At 47.2% G+C, this 22,307-nt stretch overlaps 1 long non-coding RNA gene across 1 annotated transcript in view; it reads left to right on the top strand.

Moving 5' to 3' along the window:
* Positions 1-22,307, top strand: part of LOC119971022 — a 44,773-nt gene that overhangs the window by 10,223 nt on the left and 12,243 nt on the right. Inside the window, exons 2-3 of the long non-coding RNA XR_005461722.1 lie at positions 2,086-2,251; positions 21,904-22,073. This is a non-coding gene — a long non-coding RNA (uncharacterized LOC119971022). The remainder of the gene's footprint in view (positions 1-2,085; positions 2,252-21,903; positions 22,074-22,307) is intronic.

Raw genomic sequence — 22,307 nt, 5'->3', positions numbered from 1 at the left:
CAAAGGCTGGTAGTAGAAGGGTGTCCTTCTGAATGGTAGGCTGTGACTAGTGGTGTTCCACAGGGATCTGTGCTGGGCCTCTATTGTTTGTAGTATATATAAACGATTTGTAGGAAAATGTAGCTGGTCTAATTAGTAAGTTCGTAGGTGACACAATGTTGCTGGAGTGGCAGATAGTTTTGAGGATTGTCAGAGGATACAGCAATACATAGATAGGTTAGAGACTTGGGCAAAGAAATTGCAAATGGAGTTTAATCCACACAAATGTGAGGTTATACATTTTGGTATGTCTGACAATGAGGGTAAATGTACCGTAAATGGCAAAAATCTTAGGAATATAGAAAGTCAGAGAGATTGGGCATGCAGTTCCACAGATCTTTGAAAGTGGCAACACAAGTGGACAAGGTAGTCAAGAAAGCATATGGAATGCTTGCCTTCATTGGATGGGGCATCGAGTATAAAAACTGGCAAGTCATGCTACAGTTTTATAGAATCTTGGTAAGGCTGCACTTGGAATATTGCGCACAATTCTGGTCTCCACACTACCAGAAGGATCTGAAAGCTTTGGTGAGGGTGCAGAGGAGATTTACCAGGATGTTGCCTGGTCTGGAGGGTGTTAGCTATGCGGAGAGGCTGAATAGACTCAGGCTGTTTTCATCAGAATGTCGGAGGTTGAGGGGTGACCTGATAGAGGTCTACAAAGCTATGAGGGACACGGATAGAATGGATGGGCAGGCACTCTTTCCCAGGGTGGAGGGGTCAGTCACCAGGGGGTATAGGTTTAAGGTCTATGGGGTAAAGTTTAGAGGAGATGTGCGAGGCAGGTTTTTTACACAGAGGGTGGCGAGTGCCAGGAACTTGCTGCCACGGGAGGTTGTGGAAGTAGATACATTAACAGCATTCAAAAGGCATCTCAACAAATGCATGGGTAGAAAGGATATAGAGGAGTAGAGGGATTCCTATACCGGCCTCCCCGAACAGGCGCCGGAATGTGGTGACTAGGTGCTTTTCACAGCAACTTCATTTGAAGCCTACTTGTGACAATAAGCGATTTAATTTCATTTAATTTCAATTCATGTGGCACAAGGAAGTGCTGAGGGCTTTGGTATCAAGACCAAGGCTTAGAGGGCCGAAAAGCCTGTTCCTGTGCTGTTTTGTTCTTTGCTCATGTGGCCTGCGGATTCTTTAATAATATGCAAATTTGGTAAAGTGTTTCTAAATGAGGTTTGTAGGCAGGAAGCTTTCTATGCCACCGGCGAGGAGCAGGGAAAATCCGGAAATAAGAATCTCATTGCACTCTCATCGCCATTCACGTGGACGTGAACGTGGGCATGCAATCTCCCCTATTAAGGGCTCAAAGTCTATTTTAAGGAGGGCCAAACCTTATAGAACATATAGAATATAGAACAGTACAGCACAGAACAGGCCCTTTGGCCCTCGATGTTGTGCCGAGCCATGATCACCCTACTCAAACCCACGTATCCACCCTATACCCGTAACCCAACAACCCCCCCCTTAACCTTACTTTTTAGGACACTACAGGCAATTTAGCATGGCCAATCCACCTAACCCGCACATCTTTGGACTGTGGGAGGAAACCGGAGCACCCGGAGGAAACCCATGCACACACAGGGAGGACGTGCAGACTCCGCACAGACAGTGACCCAGCCAGGAATCGAACCTGGGTCCCTGGAGCTGTGAAGCATTTATGCAAACCACCATGCTACCGTGCTGCCCACTGCACGGTAATGCAATATGTTGGCTGGGATACTAGAGAGAGCTCGGCTACTTACTGTTGAAGCCCTTAAAAACTACCCTTGCCACAAGGACACTGAAGAAGTGGGCCAGAATTTTTTTTAAAAACCCTCAGTGGCCCAAACGTTGCCCTGGAGGCAAAGTTTGAAATGGTTGGGCTTTGAAAAGTAAATTATGATTAGGCTCCAGCCTTGCTTCCATTCCTCTGGAAACACTTTCCGAATTTGTAGGCGCCATCAGCTTGTCGCATTCGATAAATTTATTTGAGCAACCTGTTTTTTCCTTCTCTAATCTTGGTGCTTTTGCCCAATGTTTCTTTCTTTTCAACAGGCAAAAGTACTACTGCCTTGGGAACAGCTCAAATACAAACACATTGTTTTCAATCTCCAGTAAAGTACGGTGAGCATTTTCCAAGCTGCTGCATTTCAGATGAGACATTATAACCCAGCTTCTCTCCCAGGTGGACATGAAAAGTCTCAATGTACTTCTTTCAACAGTAAGTAGCCGAGCTCTCTCTAGTATCCCAGCCAACACTCATCTCTCAACAACCATCACAAAAGCAGATTACCTGGTCATTATCACATTATTGCTTGTGGGACCTTGCTGCCCACAAATTGACCACAATGTTTATTTTTTCTTTATTCATCCTTGGGATATGAGAATTTCTGAGCATCTTTTGCCCATTCCTAATTGCCCTTAAGAAGGTGCAGTGAGTCGCCTCCTTGAACCACTGCAGTCCATGCGTTGAAGCTACATTCTGATCATTTGAGTTTTCTGCAGTGTTGGATACACATCTGAGTGACTTGCTGGACCATTTCAGAGGCAAAGAGAGAGGCAAGCGTATTGCCTTAGGCCTGGAGTCACTTATCGGCCAGACCGAGTAAGAATGGCCGGTTTCCTTCAGAGAAGGGCATTAGTGAACCAGATGGGGTTTTTTCAGACAAAATGCGAGCTTCATGATCGTCATTAATGAGACCAGCATTTTATTCCAGAGGCTGGATTTAATTTGAATTTGAATCACGCCGGCCACTGGTGGGATTTGAAGATTAGCCTGCAGCGCCTCTGGATTACCAGTGACAATACCACAATGCTACCAATCTGTGGCGATTATGGTGATTGTCCCCATCAGGGCAACGCAACAGAAGAGGGTCACCTGGCTTGTGGGACCAATCGGGACTGAGAGCGGGCAATCATCCCAGGGGGTGCAGTCCTGTCTCACATAGGTTTGTAGAAGACACATCGGGACTGGGACAGCTGATGGGTTTCAGCCGTATAGTTTTTTTTTTATTGATAAATACCTTTCGTGTTTCGAATGAAACCAGTGAAGGTGCATCATCACATAATTCCAGATAGTTTCACTTCAAAAAGTACTCCAGTGTCCGCGATTCACTTTTGGACATCCTGAGGGCACAAAAGGTGCCATACAAATGTGAATTCTTTCTTTCTTTTATAAATAGTATTGAAAATGATGTGCCCTGCTTCTGCAATGGGCTGTATAGACAGCATGATGGTATTAATTCCCTGGACCAATTTTACAATGTCTGATGGCTTATTATGCCATAATAAGGCAATCTACTTCAGGCAATTATTTTTTACATTAGCTCTGTCTCTGTTGGGGTTATTCAGTTTGCCTGATTAAGCTTTTTTGAGATTGGTGTTTAAACTCCATTGACCTTCCTCCACCATTTGAAGCAATTTCATTTGTATAGTTTGGTTAGATGACAATTACGAAAGGTTTATTTCTGTCCCGGTGAAAATGACAGTGCTCTGGTTGATTGATCAGTATCTGGAATTGCCGTTGTCTTTTCCACTGTCACCTCATGCCAAAGAATTGACCTTGGTCTGAAAATGTTTTGGTTATGATTGGATTCGCCAACACTAAAAGATTAACATTTCACAGGAAGAGCTATATGCATCTTTTGAGCCTGAATGGAAAGATAATGGGCCGGATTCTCCGTCCAGCGACGCCGGAATCACGAATCCCGAGAACCTGCCGGACCGGGCATGCAGAGGGAGACTGCGGATGAGCAGATGGACTGTGAGGCGCATATGCCAGATGATGGCACACCTGGCACCGCGGGGGTATGGGGGAAGGCACCCACTCCCGGTGACCATGAAGGTGACGGTCGCCCTGAACGTCTGTGCCACGGGTCGTTCCAGTCGTCAAGTCGGGACCTGTCCGGGATCTCGCAGACATCGGCGCACAGGTACATTTGCGCCATCATGGATGCCCTATTTGCACATGCAGACCAGTACATCCAGCACCCTGTGGACTGAACCCACCAGGATGCCCGGGCAGCGGGGTTCACTGCCATCACCGGGATGCCCCGGGTCCAGGGGGTGATCGATGACATGCATGTCATCCTACGGCCAACTGCAGATAACAGGCCGCTCGCTATACACTAACAGAAAGGGCTTCCACTCCATGAATATTCAGCTGGTCTGCGACCAACAGATGTGCATCATGCATGTCTGCACCCGATACCTGGGCAGCGTGCAGACGCATTCATCTTTTCATGCTCGATGATCCCCAACATGTTTGAGGAGCAAACCTCTCCCCCTCTCCCCCCCCCCCCCCCCCCCCCCCCCCAGCTACGGAGCTGGCTGCTGGGCGACAGGAGTTACCCGCTGCGGTCGTGGCTGATGATGCCTACCCAGAGGTCACTGACCGACGTGGAGACCCAATACAATGACGCCCAAACACCAATCAGGGGTGTGGTCGAACGGTGCTTCGGAGTCCTGGAGAAGCTCTTCAGGTGCCTTGATCGCTCTGGAGGGGCCCTCCAGTACAAGGATAGGAGGGTCGCCTGCATCGTGATGGCCTGCTGCGTCCTCCACAATATAGCCCAGCAGAGAGGCGATGTGCTGGAGGAGGATGAGGCTGAAGGGCAGGCCTTGTCCAACGAGGAGGATGCGGAGGAGGTGTCTCTGGCTGGACTGGCCCCATCTCCGGCAGGTCCTGTAAGACACAAGGCGACATGTATAGTTAGACAGTGGGCCAGGGAAGGGGGGAAGATGAAGGGGATGACGGGGGGGTGAGGCGTATGTGCGGGGATTAGGAGGCTGAGGGTGTGAGGGGTGTGGAGGGTGAGGGGTGTGGGGGGGGCCGTGCCCATACATGTGTCATGGGGATCCGCAACTAAGCGGGGTCTCACTTGCTCGCCTGTCGTCTTCCTCCGGGTCGCAATCTCCCTTTCCTCCGGGCCACCAACCATGTCTAGAGCCCTCTACTCGGGACGGTGAGGGGCCGCAGGTCTGGTGGTCCCCCGCCGGTCTTCACCCGCTCTTGGCGGTTGTGCATGTCTCTCAGTGGGGCAAACACAAACAATGACACTGTTAGATGTTCCGACGTATGCAGCCTGGGGGTTGGGTTGATAATGGCATCAGTGGTCAGGGAACCCGGCTATTATGGCTGGCGTGGGTGCTGCCATGTGGGGCAGGGTGAGAGTTTGCCCGTCCCCTGGAGGAGGGCTGGGTTTCGGGTGTGTGTGGGGCAGGGTTAGTGCCAGGGGCAGAGTGCTGCCGACTCGCCCAGGCCATCCTGAAGAGGTTGTGCCGTTTCTTCCTGCACAGGATGCCAGTCCGGACGACTTTGCCCACAATGCTGACCACCTCTGCCACCTGTGCACCCAGGCACGGCGAACGGCGGTGCCTGGTGCCTTTCTCCCGGGCCAGGGGACAGGATCATCTGCCTCGCTTCTACGGCATCCAGGAGGGTGTCCAGCTCAGCATCCCTAAACCATAGCACTGCTCTCCTTCCAGCCATCTTGTTAACTGAGACGGTGTGTGTGGGTCGATGGATCGTTTAAGTGCGGCTGCAGCCTATGAGCCTCATATGCGTCAATCACGGACCTGGTGAATTCGGCGCGGTTTTGCATGGAACCAGTTACGTTCCATGTGGTGATGGTGCTAGCCCATTTAGAGTTGCTGAATCGGTGCACCTGTTGCGCCGTTTTTGCTGTCGTAAAACACCACTGTTTCCACGCTGGCGTCAGCACTTAGTCACAAAAGCGGAGAATCCAATCCCAAACGTTGACGCCAACGCAGAATTCAGGGATTTTCACAACAGCAAACTGGAGCCGAACCTGGACCGATTCAGCAACTGTGGAGGGGCTACCACTGGCACCACTTGAAACACAATCGATTCCAATGAAAAATGTTGCGGGATTTGCCGGGTTCATAATTGTCATTCGGGAGCTGACAAGCTGCAGCCGCATATATACATTACACTCCCCAGATACACTCATCCCAGCCAACAAGATTGCACTGGTTGTGCTTGAGCATGCCCAGAGAGCTGATGGGTCAGCTGGGGCCAAAAGGCACCTGGAGGGGAGGTGGCCTGGGGGGGATACCTTGGCTCTAAGTTCACAATGGACTGTTAGCAATGTTTGCAGCTGCATGGGTGCCTTCCCGGCTGTGGCAATGGTGTTCCATGCCCGTCCACCCCGACCCCACAGCCCAACTTCTTGCTACCCCCAGATATTACATAGAACAGTACAGCACAGAACAGGCCCTTCGGCCCTCGATGTTGTGCCGAGCAATGATCACCCTACTCAAACCCACGTAGCCACCCTATACCCAACAACCCCCCCCTAACCTTACTATTAGGACACTACGGGCAATTTAGCATGGCCAATCCACCTAACCCGCACATCTGTGGACTGTGGGAGGAAACCGGAGCACCCGGAGGAAACCCACGCACACACGGGGAGGACGTGCAGACTCCGCACAGACAGTGACCCAGCCGGGAACCGAACCTGGGACCCTGGAGCTGTGAAGCATTTATGCTAACCACCATGCTACCGTGCTGCCCTTACTCCCCCCGACCATAGCAGAAGCCCCCCGGGCAGTGGCACAACTGTCAGCAAACTATGGCGATGCTGGACACTTTCCGTACCCCCTCTCTCTCCCTCAGCAGCCACGACACCGGTTTCACGATTTTTAAAAACACAAGTGAACTACGCCATCGGGAACTCGGCCCATTGAAGGCGGAGAATCGCAGAGGCCCTGGAGAATTCTGAGTTGTGCCTGCTAATGACATGCAAACGGTGTTTACTGTACATGAGTTCCGGACCGCATTGACGCCGCTGCTGAGGTGACAGAGATTTGCAATTTTAGCGTCGGAACCTATTCGCCGCCCGATCGCTTTCGCGATTTTATAATCTACCAATGGAGAATCCGGCCCGTTATCTTTATTTCTCTCTTTCCCGGATGTTGCCTGACCTTCTGAGTGTTCTACCTTTTCTGTTTCTATTTTACACATATGCCTCATTATAACTCCCTCTTTTGGTCAGGTTTATGACCTTTGTTATTGAAGTTAGGATTACTCTTTCAGGTCATTCTTTAGGTCACGCGAGCATGAGACAGCAGCATTAAATACATATATTTTGCCTCAAAGTGTCACCTATTGCTTTTCCTCTCTGTAACATCTTGGCTAAGGCACAATTTATGATGATACGAGTGATGTAGCTGGAGTCAGTGAGATGGCACACACATCTCCATTATCATTTTGAAAATCAAACATCACTTTGAAACTGAGAAGACATATTTCTTGTTAAAATAGGCATGTCCACTTGGAATCGAAGGATGCATGGACAGCATATACAGTCGCTATCATCTGAAGTACACAAGAATAATGCAGCGAAAATCGGCATCTTCATCTGGTACTGTGTGATATGGAAGCTACTGTTCCGAACAATATAACAATTTGAGAATTTACTTTGCGTAGATCTTCTGACAGGAAGTGAAAAGTGCTGGGAGAATAGAGAGGAGTAACAGTGAACATATTGATTATCACCAGCCTTCGCTAATTTGTAGGTCAATGATACTTCAAATGCACCTGGAAAAGAAAGGGAAAATATTATTTATTTCTGTTGTGTGTACGTCCCTCATCTCGAAGAGCGTAAAACAGGTTTAATTTACCAGACATGAGGGAGTAGACATTTGTCACAGGTCCGTTTTCAGGCACATCGCTCAAGGCGCACAAAGTGGGGGATCTGAGGCGCGATGGAAGTTGAGCCGGTGTAATTATAAGGATATCTGTAAGCATCTGTCACATCTCCAAAGGAAAATTTACCAATTCAAAAGCTAATTGGGCTGGTGGTCCTATCAGGAGCAGCTCTTGTGTATGTCCCGGTGGGTCAGTGAGGGAAGGGGGGAAAGAGGAAAACATGGAGGAGAGATTGGGAGCTGGCAGCTAGGGGCCACATTAAATTCTGGGAGATGTTGGGGGGGGGGGAGGTCAGGGTGAACAACAGGAGGTGATTCAGAGCTTTTTCCGAGTTGTTGCCAGAAGCCCAGCACCAGCAATTTCTGAATTACCATGGACTTATTTGAATTCCAAAAAAATTAAACAGGTCATATACAACCAGTTGGTCCGAACTTTAAAAATAAAGCGTACCTATGAAGCGATAAGGTATTTGGTACTGTTGGAGTTGAAAGCTTCCCTCCATCATAATATAAACATGCACCCCAAGGAACAGAGGGTTACTCAGCAACAGTAGAAAGTTATGGCTGAGGTCTATGAACTGACTCATGAACCATTGACCCAGAGCAGGCCAGGTCCAGATAGTGTAGCCACCTGGGTTGGCCACTTCCTCAAACAAAATGGAAGAACGCAAAGGTTACAAGGAAAAACGGACATTGGCAAAGAGACAAGCAGTTTGCAGAATCCCCTGTATTCTAGCTGCTAAAGAAACCAGACAGCATTGTAACTAACGAGCTGCGCATATTAAGTGAGCGATTCGCAGTGATTCCCAGGCACAATGGACACAACAGTTAACTGCAATCGCTACATTCTATAGAACGTCAGACATCCCGGCGCCAGTGGAGTCTGAAACAAAGGATACAAATAAAGTGAAAGGAACCGCCCAGTGATCGAGGAACAGCCCCGTTATTGGGGAAATTCAAATCAATCGATTGGGAAGAGACCCAATCGATTGCAAGTTTATAGAGGGTCCGCCCAGAAGGACGCAAAGCCCCTGGGACCTATAAAAGTCAGGTCCCAGGACTGATTCTTTTTTCTTGACCAGCCGGCCCTCCCAGCAGAACACCTTTGCAGCAGAAGACCTTGAGAAGGAGAGGCCTGGTCAGCAGCTGCCATCAAGTAAGTGTCATACAACGCACGCTACGAGAGTAGACACTCCTGACCCCTTTAGTCCACACCAACTGGAAGCCTACGGATCCAGGACAAAGCAAGAGGCCATTGTTTCCTGATCCGGCAGTTCCCTTATTCCAGATAAGTATTGGCCTGTTAGCGGTAGGAATAGCCTAGTCTTTTAGTGTTATATGCATAAATGGTAAATAACTGTATTATAATAAACGTGTCATGTTTGAACTTACTAACTGGTGTATTGAGTTATTGGTCTGAACTTGAACTTGAATCTTGTGGCGGTATAACGATACCTGGCGACTCTAGAGCTAAGGAATAAAACAGAGACAAATTGAGTGTAAAGCACACTCACCGAGAACGAGCAACAATAGTTCATATCAGCAAAGAAGCGATGAAAGGGAAATAAACGGGGCATAAATAGGTTCCAAGGGAAAGGATAGTGGGAACAGCAGTTATAACTGGACAGGAAGATCCCAGAATGGAACCTTGGCTCAAAAGACCATAGTATTTAGTTTTCTTTATAAAACATGGAGTAACAGAGTCACAAGACCGCTAATTAGTCTTAACAGGAAGAAAATGCATTAAACATGAAAAGTTGGTTTATGATACAGTACTCCTCTACTCCCCCCTTATCTTCACAAATGTGCTTAGATTTTAAGATTAACATGGATTACAAAGAGCATCCTAAGGTACAATGGTCTCAGCAACATAAAGGTAGCAGGGCAAGTGGATACAGTGGTTAAGAAGGCATAATAATCACTTATTGTCACAAGTAGGCGTCAATGAAGTTACTGTGAAAAGCCCCGAGTCGCCACATTCCAGCACCTGTTCAGGGAGGCTGGAACAGGAGTTGAACCTGCGCTGCTGGCCTTGTTCTGCATTACAAGCCAGCTGTCTTAGGCCACTGTGCTAAACCAACATATGGTATTCTTCCCTTTATTAGGCGAGGCATAGAGTTCAATACCAGGGAGGTTATGCTGGAACTGTATAAAACGTTGGTTAGGCCACAACTAAAGTATTGTATGCAATTCTGGAATCCATATTATTGGAGGCATGTGATAGCACTAGAAAGGGTGCAAAAGGAGATTTGCCAGGATGTTGTCTGGGCTGGAGAATGTTAGTTATGAAAAGAGATTGGATAGATTGGGATTGTTTTCCTTGGAGCAGACTGAGTGGAGACATGACTGAGATTTATACAATTATGAGGGGCATAGATAGAGTAGACAGGAAGAAACCTTTCGCCTTGCTGGAGGGATCACTGACCAGGGAGGCATAGATTTAAGTTAAGGTGCAGGACGTTTAGAGGAGTAGGGAAGAAAAATGTTTTCACCCAGAGGGTAGTGGGAGTCTGGAACTCACTGACTGAAAGGGTAATGGAGGCAGAGACCCTCATAACATTTAATAAGTATTTGGATGTGCACTTCTGATGTCAAGGCATGCAGGTCAATGGGCCAAGTGGTGGAAAGTAGGATTAGAATAGTTTGATGGTTATTTTTGACCGGCACAAAAATGATGGGCTGAAGGGCTTTTTCTGTGCTGTAGACCTCGATGATTCAATGATTACGACTCCAACTATAGGTTTTACCCTTCCTTACACAGAAACCCACTTAATGTTATATCTTCTTTCTCAAGTTTCCCAAGAGAAATCTAAGTCCCTTACAATTCCCCTTCTGTCTGTTTTCTGAACAGTCTGTCGTCATGGAAATTGCCAGTCTCTGTGCAAATGGTACAGAGGGTGCGGATACCTATCAAGATTTTGTATTCAAGGGGAAGATGGCCCCTAGTGTTTCCAAGGAACTGGAAAAAAATTAAATTAAAACTGTTCAAGATGCCAGGTGCTTGCAGATGATGCTAATGTGAAACAGTGGTTTCTCATGCAGATGCTGAACAAAATACAGTGCATTAGCCAAAGGACGCACTGGAGCATTAGCACAAATTCACATAAGCAGTGAGTGTGTTCCTGGGCTGGTAACTGTGGGTGTAATCTCAAGCGTCTCTGCAATGGGTGGACTTTTTATTGGGGAGTGACCCGCGCAGGGGCACATAAGATGAAAAGTTACAGAAACCTGCAATTCGCGGATTGCGATCAATTTCGCGAAGACTGAAGTGACTCAAGAGAAGCCTATTGAGTCAAAAGATGTGAGAGTCACCTCACCAAGTTGAGGAGTCGCAGGCAGGGCAGCAGAGGTTAGCCAGCCACATATAAATAGGGGCATCCAAAAATTGCCGACTGGGGAGCAACCCCATCCCATAGGGGCTGGTTTAGCACAGTGGGCTAAACAGCTGACTTGCAATGCAGAACAAGGCTGCAGTGCGGGTTCAATTCCCGGACTGGCCTCCCCGAACAGGCATCAGAATGTAGCGAATAGGGGCTTTTTACAGCAACTTCATTGAAGCCTGCTTGTGACAATAAGCTATTATTACTATAGTAACCAAACACAGGAAACCATTACCCTGTGAGACAAATTATGCGTGTAACAGCCAAAAAGAAAATTCAAGTGTTGCTGAAAACTCCCAAGGGGGCAAAACAGATGTACCCACTCGGCCACCCCAGAAATTAAAATCCTCCCTGAAGCGACAGGTTCATGAATTTCCTCAGGTATGTCCGGTCCACAAAAATCAGGACAAGTCCAACCCAGCCAATTCCCGCCATTTCAGCTTTCTCTCATTCATCATCAAAGTGATGCAAGGGGTCATCAAAAGTGCTATCAAGCACCACTTACTCAGAAATAACCTGCTCACTTATGCTCATTTTGGGTTTAGCTCCTAACAACATCAAAGCCTTGGACAACTAAGGACAAAGGAGCTGAACTCAAGGGATGAGGTAAGAGTGGCTGCCCTTGATATCAAGGCAGGATTTGACCGAATATGGCATCAAGGAGCTCCAGCAAAACTAGTCCATAAGACCATGCAGGATTCTCCCTTATGGGGACTAAGTCCCCACGCCGGCGGGAGAACCAGCGCCAACCACTCCGGCGTCAACAGCCCCCGAAAATGTGGAATTCTCCACACTTCCACTACGTGGACGCCGGAGGGGTTGGTGCCACTCCAACTGGCGCCGAAGGGACTGCACGAGTTCACGCATGCACCAAAGAGCCGTAGTGATCTCGCGCATGGGTGGAACCGCTGGTGTGATTCCTGCGCATTCGCAGATCAGCCTGTGTATTCTGGCGCATGCGCAGGAGGTTGTCTTCTCCACCCCGGCCATGGCGGAGCCCAACAGGGGCTGGCGCGGAAGTAGGAGTGCCGCCACGGCACAGGCCTGCCCACAGAACGTTGGGCCCCGATCGCGGGCCTGTCACCATGGGGGCATCTCAGTGGGACATCACTGCAGGAGTTCTTCAGTGTGGGGTCCTAAGTCGAACCTCTTCAGTTGTTTCATCAATGGCCTTCCTTCCATCTTAAGATCAGAAGTGGGGATGTTTGCTGATGACAGCACAATGTTCAGCACCATTTGTAACTCCTTAGATACTGCAGCAGTGTATGCAGTGGCAAGTAACATTCACATCACATACATGCCAGGCAATCACCATCTAAAACAAGAGAGAATCAAACTATCGCCCCTTCACATTCAATGGCAGTACCATCACTGAATCCTACTCCCCCCATCCCACTATCAACATGCTGGAGGTTAGGGCAGCATGGTGGCACAGTGGTTAGCATTGCTGCCTCACGGCACCGAGGTCCCAGGTTCAACCCCAGCTCTGGGTCACTGCCCATGTGGAGTTTGCACATTATTCCCATGTTTGCGTGGGTTTCACCCCCACAACACAAAGATGTGCAGGTTAGGTGGATTGGTCACGCTAAATTATCCCTTAATTGGAAAAAAAATGAATTGGGCACTCTAAATTTAAAAAAAGCATGCTGGAGGCTACCATGGGTCAGAGAGTAAACTGGATCAGCCATATATACTATATACTGCGGCTACAAGAGTAGGTCAGAGGCTAGAAATCCTGTGGCAAGTTCACTTCCTAACTCCTAACTTCCACCATACAAGGCACAAATCAGGAGAATGATGGAATACTCTCCACTTGCCTGGGTGAGTGCAGCTCCAACATTCAAAAAGCCTGGCATCATCCAGGACAATGCAGCCCACTTGATTGGCATCCCATCCACCACCTTCAACATTCTCTCCAACTCACCAAGGCTGCTTTGACAGTACCTTCCAAACTCACGACTTCTAACACCTAGAAGGACAAGGTCAGCAACTGCTGGGAACACCACCACCTGGGTGTCCCCCTCCATGTCACTCATCATCCTGACTTGGAAATGCATCAACATTCCTCCACTGTTCGCTGGGTCAATATCCTGCAACTCCCTTCCTAACAGCACTGTGGCTGTCCGTACACTGCATGGACTGTGATGATTCAAGAAGGCAGCTCACCACCACCATTGGAATGGTAATTAGAGATAGGCAATAAAATGCTGGCATATCCAATGAATTACAAAAACATGGAATGTGACTTGGCATTGTGGTACAGGTCACATGGTGATGGTGGCCATCTTGCCATACCTGAAAGATGCATTGAAAGGGGCAGGAAACTGGTATACCCATCGAGAAAAAGTCTTCAACTCAGAGAAAGATAGAGAAAGGCATCTAAAACAGCCACAGTTTCTGCTGTAACCCAACTAGGCAGCTGAAAGTGCCACAAGGACAGATGTATGGAACCTTCTCTCCTCCTTGTAAACCCTGATTCCACCTACTGCAATCACCTTTTAAATTGGCAGTTTGATATTTGAAACCGTCACAACTACAGGGACAATTCTACAATCTCAAGATCTTCACTTCAGACAACGCAACACCTTGGCTTCACCTGTACCAAATATGGACTCATCTTGATTTATGTTTATAAGTATTGTTTTATCTCCATTTGTAATTAATCTTTTTGTGTGTATGTTTTCGTAACTTTATCTCTTCTTAGAAAACTTCGAGAATACTGGAGTTAAATAAACTAACCTTTTAATTTTTAAGTGAAAAGGCTTTGCTGCTGGATTTTTTAAACTGAGTTTATCACTCCCCGTGTTGGAAACTACACACGGGGACACAAGTACATTCTGGGAAACTTTGGGGGCCTTTAAAGTGTCGATGGCAGAGACATCATTAATAAGTTTGCAGATAATCCAAAAAATAGCTGTGCATTTGGCAACGAGGAGGGAAGCTGTAGACTGCAGGAAGTAACCGAAGGATTGGTTAGGTGGGCCGAAGCATGACAAATGGAATTCAATCCAAAGATTTGTGAGGCAGAACATTTTGAGAAGGGGAACAGGGCAAAAGGGTACGCAATAAATGGTGCGAGTCTACATACTGTAGTCGAACAGCGGGAGTCGGAGTGCACCTCCACATATCTCCGAATGTAGCAGGACAGGTAGATGAGGTGGTCAAGAAGGCAGACAAAAATATCCTGCCCTCCATTGTACGAGGCTGAGAGCAGAAGAGCAGAGAGGTTATGCACGAATTATATGAAATATTAGATGGCCCACAGCTGGAATACTGCACACAGTTCTGGTCACTGCATCACATGATGGGATAGCAGGTACAGGGGGTACGGAGGAGACTTACAGGGATGTTTCCAGGAATGGAGAATTTTAACAATGAGGAATGGTTGGATGGGCTGGGATTGTTCTCTTTGGAGCAGAGGGGGCTGACGGGGATAATATTATGATGGGCTGTTACAAAATTTACTCATTTAATGTGGAATCTAAAATGTTAAGATTCTAATTGCTACTTGGTATTAATGGGCATACATAATTGGAAATAAAAATTTGGCATAAAGGTGGAAATATGATTGAAGTATTTGGCCCATAGCCAGAGAGCCAGCTAACACTGAAGACCTTGAGGTAACTTACAGTTGGAAGCGCGCCATACAGCTGGTACTTTTCTAGACATAAACAAGTGTACTTCAAAATGACCATACATTTGCTGAGAAATAAGTTTTGCTGAGGAAACAGAAGTATAATGAAATCTTGTTTTGGATTCAGTTGAGTTTTCTCATCAAAAATGCATATGGGTAGCAGACAGTCAGTCGGCCATCTTTCAGCTTTGGACATAGGTTGAGTCCCAGTTTAGATCAGACTCCCTGGACGGGATTCTCTGATCCTGGGGCTAAGTGTTGACGCCATCATAAACAGGCCCACCTAGGATCAGCGATTCTGCGCCGCACAGGGGGCCAGCATGGCACGGGAGCGACTCACGCAGGTCCAGCTGCCGATACTGGCATCAGAATGGGCGTCGCAGGTCCGTGCATGCATGGCACGGCCGGCGTGAGTTCACGCATGCACGCCATGGCTGGCATGAAGGTTTCCTTCTCCGTGCTGGCCCCGACACAACATGGCAGAGAGCTACACGTGCCCGGTGCGGAGGAACATAGGCCCCCCCCCACTGGGATAAGCCCGCCCGCCGATCGGTAGGTCCCGATCATGGGGACCGCCACCGTGGAGGCCCCCCACCCCCCCCGGAGTCGGATACCCCCTCCACCCACCAGGCCGCCCGCCGCAACATGAACACTAAGGTCCCGCCGGGTAGGACCATACGAGAATGGCGCTGGCGGGACTCGGCCCATCGCGTGTGGAGAATCGTCGGGGGGAGGGCGTGTTTAGCGGTCCCCAACCGGCGCTGTGCCGGCGCCAATGGCACCAATTCTCCGGTCGCCGGAGAATTGGCAGATCGGCGTCAGAGCGGCGTCGCGTGATTCGCGCCCCTGACGATTCTCCGACCCAACGCAGGGTCGGAGAATCCTGCCCCCTGTCTTCTTGAGATAGGGACATATTGAATGAAGCAATCATATTGGATTGTGAGTATAATCTTTTAAAATCAATATTAGTTTGATTATCAAATAATACTGCTGACTGCAGTGGATTCAAAAAAGGATTTATTTTATGACCTTAATGGCATATTATGATTGGCTTTACAGCCCCATGTAAAAGCTGCACGATTAGCTTCAATAAAATAATATTAATATAGCATAAAAGAGGCTAAAGTTTCAAATCTACATTATCTCGAGGACCGACATATTCGCACAACTCGAGGAGTCTCATTTTGAACAAACAAAGAAAAGTACAGCACAGGAGCAGGCCCTTCGGCCCTCCAAGCCTTCACAAATCATGCTGCCCATCTAAAACTAAAATCTTCGACATTTCCGGGGTCCTTATCCCTCCATTGCCATCCTATTCATGTATTTATCAAACGTCACTATCGTCCCTGCTTCCACCACCTCCTCCGGTAGCGAGTTCCAGGCACCCACTACCCTCTGTGCAAAAATCTTGCCTCGTACATCTCCTCTAAACCTTGCCCCTCGCACCTTAAACCTGTGCCCACTGGTAATTGACCCCTCTACACTGGGAAAAAGTCTCTGACCATCCACTCTGTCTATGCCCCTCATAATTTTTAGACCTCTATCAGGTCGCCCCTCCACCTCCGTCATTCCAGTGAGAACAAGCAGAGTTTATTCAACCTCTTGTCATAGCTAATGCCCTCCATACCAGGCAACATTCTGGTAAATCTCTTCTGCACCCTCTCTGAAGCCTCCACACCCTTCTGGTAGTGTGATGACCAGAATTGAACACTATACTCCACGTGTGGCCTAACTAAGCTTCTATACAGCTTATAATCCTACCCGCTGGGATTGGTAAACCTTTGGTCTGCTGTGTGATGTCTGTTCCACCCGAAGATAAATTTGTAAGGTTAGAGACGCCACATGGAAGGATCTTTTATTTGAGGACCCAGTCGAGAATCACTCTGGAGACTGTGCCCATTTAACACTTAGAATTTTTTTTCCGTTGAGATTCTAAGCTGACAGTATGTTCGAGGGAATAAACTCACCTTGCTGGGGGTAAAGACAGTAGAAATATTAACAATGCTTAGATAGAGTGGAGTGGAAGGACCTATTTCCTTTCGCAGTGAGGCCAATAACCAGAAGCATAGATTTAAAGTCATTGGTAAACGGATTAGAGGAAAGTTGAGAAATAATTTTTTCACCCGTGGATGGTGGGATCTGGAACACCGCCTGAAAAATGTTGATGAAACTCTCATCACATTTAAAATATACTCAGACATAGACTTGAAGGGTCATAACCTACAGGGCCACACAGCAAGAGGTGGAAGGTGGAATTTAGCTGGGTAGTCTTGATGCACAATGGGCTGAATGGCCTCCTTCTCTGCCATAAACCTTTCCATGTTTCTGTGCCTAGAATTATCACCGTCTGTTAAAACGATCAAAAATCTGAGCTGTCACAAATGTGCAAGAAGTCCAAGGGAGGAAGTAAAAAATGCTCAACCGTAAAAATCATTGTGAAAGCACTGTAAAGCAAAGTGCAAGGAAGACAGCTTTAGCATATGGTACGAAGAAGGTCACAAAGATGTGGCATTTTGGATGAGTAGCTGTCGATAGATGGAGCATCGCCTGAAATGGATAAAACAAATGCACCTTGAGATCTGAGTTCCATCACTTACCTAAACAGCCCAGAGTGCAGGCAGCCCAGAGTCTGATCCATATTTTTGCTGCAAAATCCCATGAGAAAATCTGCAGTGAGTGAAGTCAAAAGCCCAAAATGCTACCTGCGCGCTGTAGAGAGTCTCAAATAATTTACCCTGGCAAATAAATACTTTCAAATGTGTTCCTTTTCATGTCAGCAGTAAAAAAGCATGAGCTAAATGATGAGAACAGGTGTATAAAACATTGATGATCCTTATGTTCCCTGGCTGCGTACACCCAGTCATAATTGAATATTGTATGAATAGAGGAAACGGAGTTGCAATCAGTGAATCTGAATTACTTCATCGAAGTAAACCATTGAGCAATCTGTAACTAAGGAAATGTTTTGCTGTTAGCCAATGTGCCATCTAGTGTTCTCAACAGGAACTGATGCAAGGCAGGTGCAGGGCAGCAAATATCACAAGTAAAGACCCACAGACAAACATATGAAATAGGAAAAGAAATAGGCCATTTGGCCCCTCGCCATTCAATAAGCTCACGGCTGATCTACTTGTGTTCCGAATTCCACATTCCCCATCTACCTCCATGCAATTAAATGAAATGTAATCACGTCTGTGTAAAGTGCCCCCGATACAATGTGGCTAAACTGTACAGCTCCACTGAAAATGGATGCACGGATCACAGTGCGCGGTTAAACTGTGCCCGTTAATTGAAGTGCAGGCAGCACCCCAGCTTCATGCTGTCTGCCCATTATAATAAATGCTGCATGCAGCCAGTACGACTGCATGTATCACAAGGGCCCAAAATGGCAACGCCCCGGCACCGCTTAAAAACTATCGGCGACTGGGAAAGGGGAGGTGCATTGTGGCTGAAGCAGGCGGTAGGAGTTATGCGGGAGGTGAATCCATCCTGGGACACAGTGAACAGTGGCACTACATAAAAGAAGAAAGGTGCCAAGGTTTTTGAATGCTGCAGGTCTTAGGGGACAAGGTGGAGGTGGAAAGATATCCTGTATCCAGAGCTGTCGGTGCCTGTGTTATCTCCGTCGACAGAACACGCAATTTAAGTTGATCATACTGACACAGTTTGTCTCAACAGCAGCCGGGAAGGGGAGCTGGACAGCAAGAGGGAGGCAAGCACAATGCAATTGTTGAATCCACGGCAAGCGGAACGCATAGACGATATGTAGAAATAAGTGAACAAGGTTTATTGCAATACAATTCCAAAACTCCGCCATTCCCCTAAGGGTCTCCATTCCTGGTCTATAAACAGGCCAGGGTTTTTATACAAGGTTGGGATCTCGTTGTTAAGGGGAAGCCCTGCCCCTTAAAGCAGTAGTCCATATTCCTAGGAGGTCATGGGTAACCGTACGGTCCTGGACCTCCATTGGGGTTATAACATTCTTCCCCCCTCCGGCCACACCCCAAGCCCAGAGCAACGTCCACATCCATGGATAATTGTGCTCCCTCCATGCTCCCTCTAGTGTCTAGCTAGTCTATGTGCATTTACATGAACCCCTTGTGTATTTACAGTGATGCATATCACCACATCCCCCCTTTTTTCATGTTACATATTTTCTATATAGTGTTAAAGAAAATTGAACAAACTAGGTAGATAAGTGATGATATGTACAAATCATGATAACAGTGATCATTAAACAATAAGTCCAAATCATATGTATGAGTCCACAATTCATTAATTATTATGGTCGAGTGTCTTTCTTGTTGGGTTGATGAGGTGGTGATGTTGATGGTGGCATTGCTTTGTAAAAGCTGTCAGTGTCCCTGAGCGTAAGGAACCAAGAAGTGGTCAAATCACTTTGTTGTCTGATTTGGAGTCTATTTTTTCCCCGATACTTGTGGTAGCGATGTATGCAATCTGTGTCGCCCTGCCATGGTATGTCATTGTACTGAGCTGACCAGTAACAGTGTCCCTCATGGGCAAAGTTGTACCAGTCATTGTTCCATTGGCGTTGTTTTTGTCATGCTGGTTGTCGACGTTGTTGCCTTTGGTACGCTTCTTGTTATTGTTTTTGATGTTGTTGTTGTGTTTGGTGGTTTTGTTGTCGTATTTGCTGAGCTCAAGGATCACACTCTGTTGATAATACGAGTCCTTCACACAGTTACTTGTGTCAGTGTGCTTTGTGGCATCTGCTGTTTCCCTGAGCGTGCCATCACTGAGTTTGTGGTGCTCCCCATCTGGAGTCATGTCCGGCTTACTTGAATTAGCTTTGGCTTGCCGATTCTCCCCGCCTGGAGTCTGGTCTGTTTCACCTGAGTCAGTTTTGGCTTGTCAATGCTCCACGTCTGGAGTCTGGTCTGTTTCACCTGAGTCTGTTTTCGCTGAGTTGTAACTATATGGATTTAACAGTCACTCCTGGGTACCATGTTTTGTTATGTCTTGGCGTAGCATAAGCTGCTTCCTTGATGTGCACTCTGACAAAGGAAGGTTCAGACTTGGAGATAGCTTTACCACATTTATTAAACTGTTAACGATTCTCCTACTTGGATTCAACTCTCCTGTTAATCCTGCTACAGCTACTCAGACTGACGAACCAGTCTGCTACAATCCACGTGGTGGGTGTGATGCGTTTCAAATCAACCCTGTGTACTCACTGAGTGTCTCCACTGGAAAGAGAAAGATCATGTATGCTGTGTCCTTTTATATGAGTTGGTGTAATGCCCTCCTGTGGTAGTGTCACCTCTGTGTGGTCATGAATGCCCATTGGTCATGTCCTATCTTACTGGCCTATTGGTTGAATGTCTGTGTGTCATGTCTCTGGTGCTCCCTATAGTGTATAGCTAGTCTCCGTGTATTTACATTAATCCCTTGTGTATTTACAGTAATGCATATCACCACAGTTGGCAGAACGTCCAACTCCATTTCTGAGTCAGAGCTAAGCTCCTCGAATGCCGATGGAGCTGGGGGCAGCAGCGGAAACAGGTGAGGCAGGGGCAGCAGCAAAGATGGCGGATCTAGGACATCCGAATCATTGGCTGGTATGGCTGGAGCATCCAACACGTGGCTTTGGAGGCGACCAATTAAGCGATTAGACTCGTTGCCCTGTGTCCATATTCGGTGGGAAATTGGTCCCGTTTTTGCCAACATGTGTCCAGGATCCAAACAGCTTCATCACCAAAATTCTGGCCATGTACCACGTCTCCTGCGGTGATCCCACGCAGTGGCTTATAGGCGCTTGCATCCGGCTCAGTTGGTCCTGAGCGCAGAGGGCTTTCCTGCCAATATCTTGAAGGTCGAGATTCAAAGATGCGCGGAGGCTGCAACCCAACCACATCTCGGCAGGCGCGATGCCTGTTGTGGCATACGGTGCTGTCCAGTAGCAGAATAAGAACCTGGCCAAGCGGGTCACTCAGAAACCCCGACGTCACCTTCTTCATTCCGACCTTGAAAGTTTGTACTGACTGCTCGGGCAAACCTTTGAAGCCGGATGGAATGGGGCGGTCCTCACGTGCCGAACCCTGCTGCTGGACACGAACACCGCCAATTCCGGACTGGTAAACGCCGTACCATTGTCTGATACCAACACCTCGGGAATGCTGTACATGCTAAAAATGTGCCGGAGTTCCTCTAAAGTGACCCTGGCCATCGTTGCCAGCATCTTGAGGACTTCAATGAGTGGCATTGACAAGGATGAGGAACAGTACGCCCTGAAAGGGGCACCCAAATTCTATATGAAGTCTGGATGAGCACTTCTGTGGTCAGCGTTCAGGTGCAGTGGGAATTCCCGGCTTTGCAGAGAGAATTCTTTTATTTTATAAATCTAGTGTAGACAATTATTTTTCTTTTCCAATTAAGATGCAATTTAGCATGGTCAATTCACCTAATATGCACATCTTTGGGTTGTGGGGGGTGAAACCCACGCAGACACGGGGAGAATGTGCAAACTTCACACGGACAGTGACCCAGGGCCGGGATGTGAGCCCGGGTCCTCAGCGCCGCAGTCCCATTGCTATCCACTGCCCCACATGCCGCTCCAGAATTCTTTTCTAATCTTGCCTTCTGGTGGCCTTTCTTTCCTAGGGTGCAGTGAATTCTGTGAGTGGGGTGGACTCAGCTTCTGCTCACCTTTTCACTATTCAATATCCCAGTGGAGGCACAGAATGGAGTTCGGCTTTTGATTTGCACATGTGAAGGTCCAACCATATAAGCAGCCACCAGTGATGCTTTGAGGATTACCTGATATTTTTTTTTATAAATATTTTTTTATTGAGTTTTCATATTTTATATATGACAAATTACAAGTTATTAGAGAGAGAGAAAAAAAAAAGGGAAAACACAAAAATTTAACATGAATATTTACAGGTAAGCATCTTCATAACATTACCTGATATGTGGTTGGATGTCTCTCGGATATCCTGGCAACACAGGCTATCATTCCTTCTAATTGACATTGATTGAGCCCACGTTACACCATATAATGGGTGGAATATGTACAACTTTACTCCAGGAATGATAAATGCCATAAACATTTGCATGCCCCTCAGGGATTGATTTTTTGAAATGGTAAAAGTCCATTTTAAATAGTAACATGTGCCTATAATACTCATGTCTTCAGGGTTAATTTATTTGTATTATTATTCACAGCTCCAAATGCAGAAATACATAGAAATCCAGGAAATACACACGAGGTGGAAGAAGATAAATGCTGCTGGTGAAAGACTCCAAAGACATTGACAATGGATGGGACAGTTTGATCTGTGGTTCTCTATTGACCGAGAACCCATGAAAGACAGTTCCCTGTGCTTTGATACCAGGTAGGTGTGTCAGGGCCTGCAGAAATAGTTGGAAGCATTTAATGAATATTGACCACAATGAAAATCATGTTGTTATGATCCCAGATGATATCGATACTAGAGGGAAACCTGGCTTGACAATCCTAATTTATTTTTAAACCGCGGAGGGTAGTTACTGAATATATTCACAGAAGTCTGTTGTTATACTGTTGACATAAAGACTAAAACGTTCATTGAGCAAGAAAAATTAACTTT

This window comes from Scyliorhinus canicula, chromosome 9, assembly GCF_902713615.1.
Source record: "Scyliorhinus canicula chromosome 9, sScyCan1.1, whole genome shotgun sequence".
NCBI lineage: Eukaryota > Metazoa > Chordata > Chondrichthyes > Carcharhiniformes > Scyliorhinidae > Scyliorhinus > Scyliorhinus canicula.
Note: the sequence above shows the minus strand (reverse complement) of the source record. Positions and strands in the feature narration are given on the sequence as shown.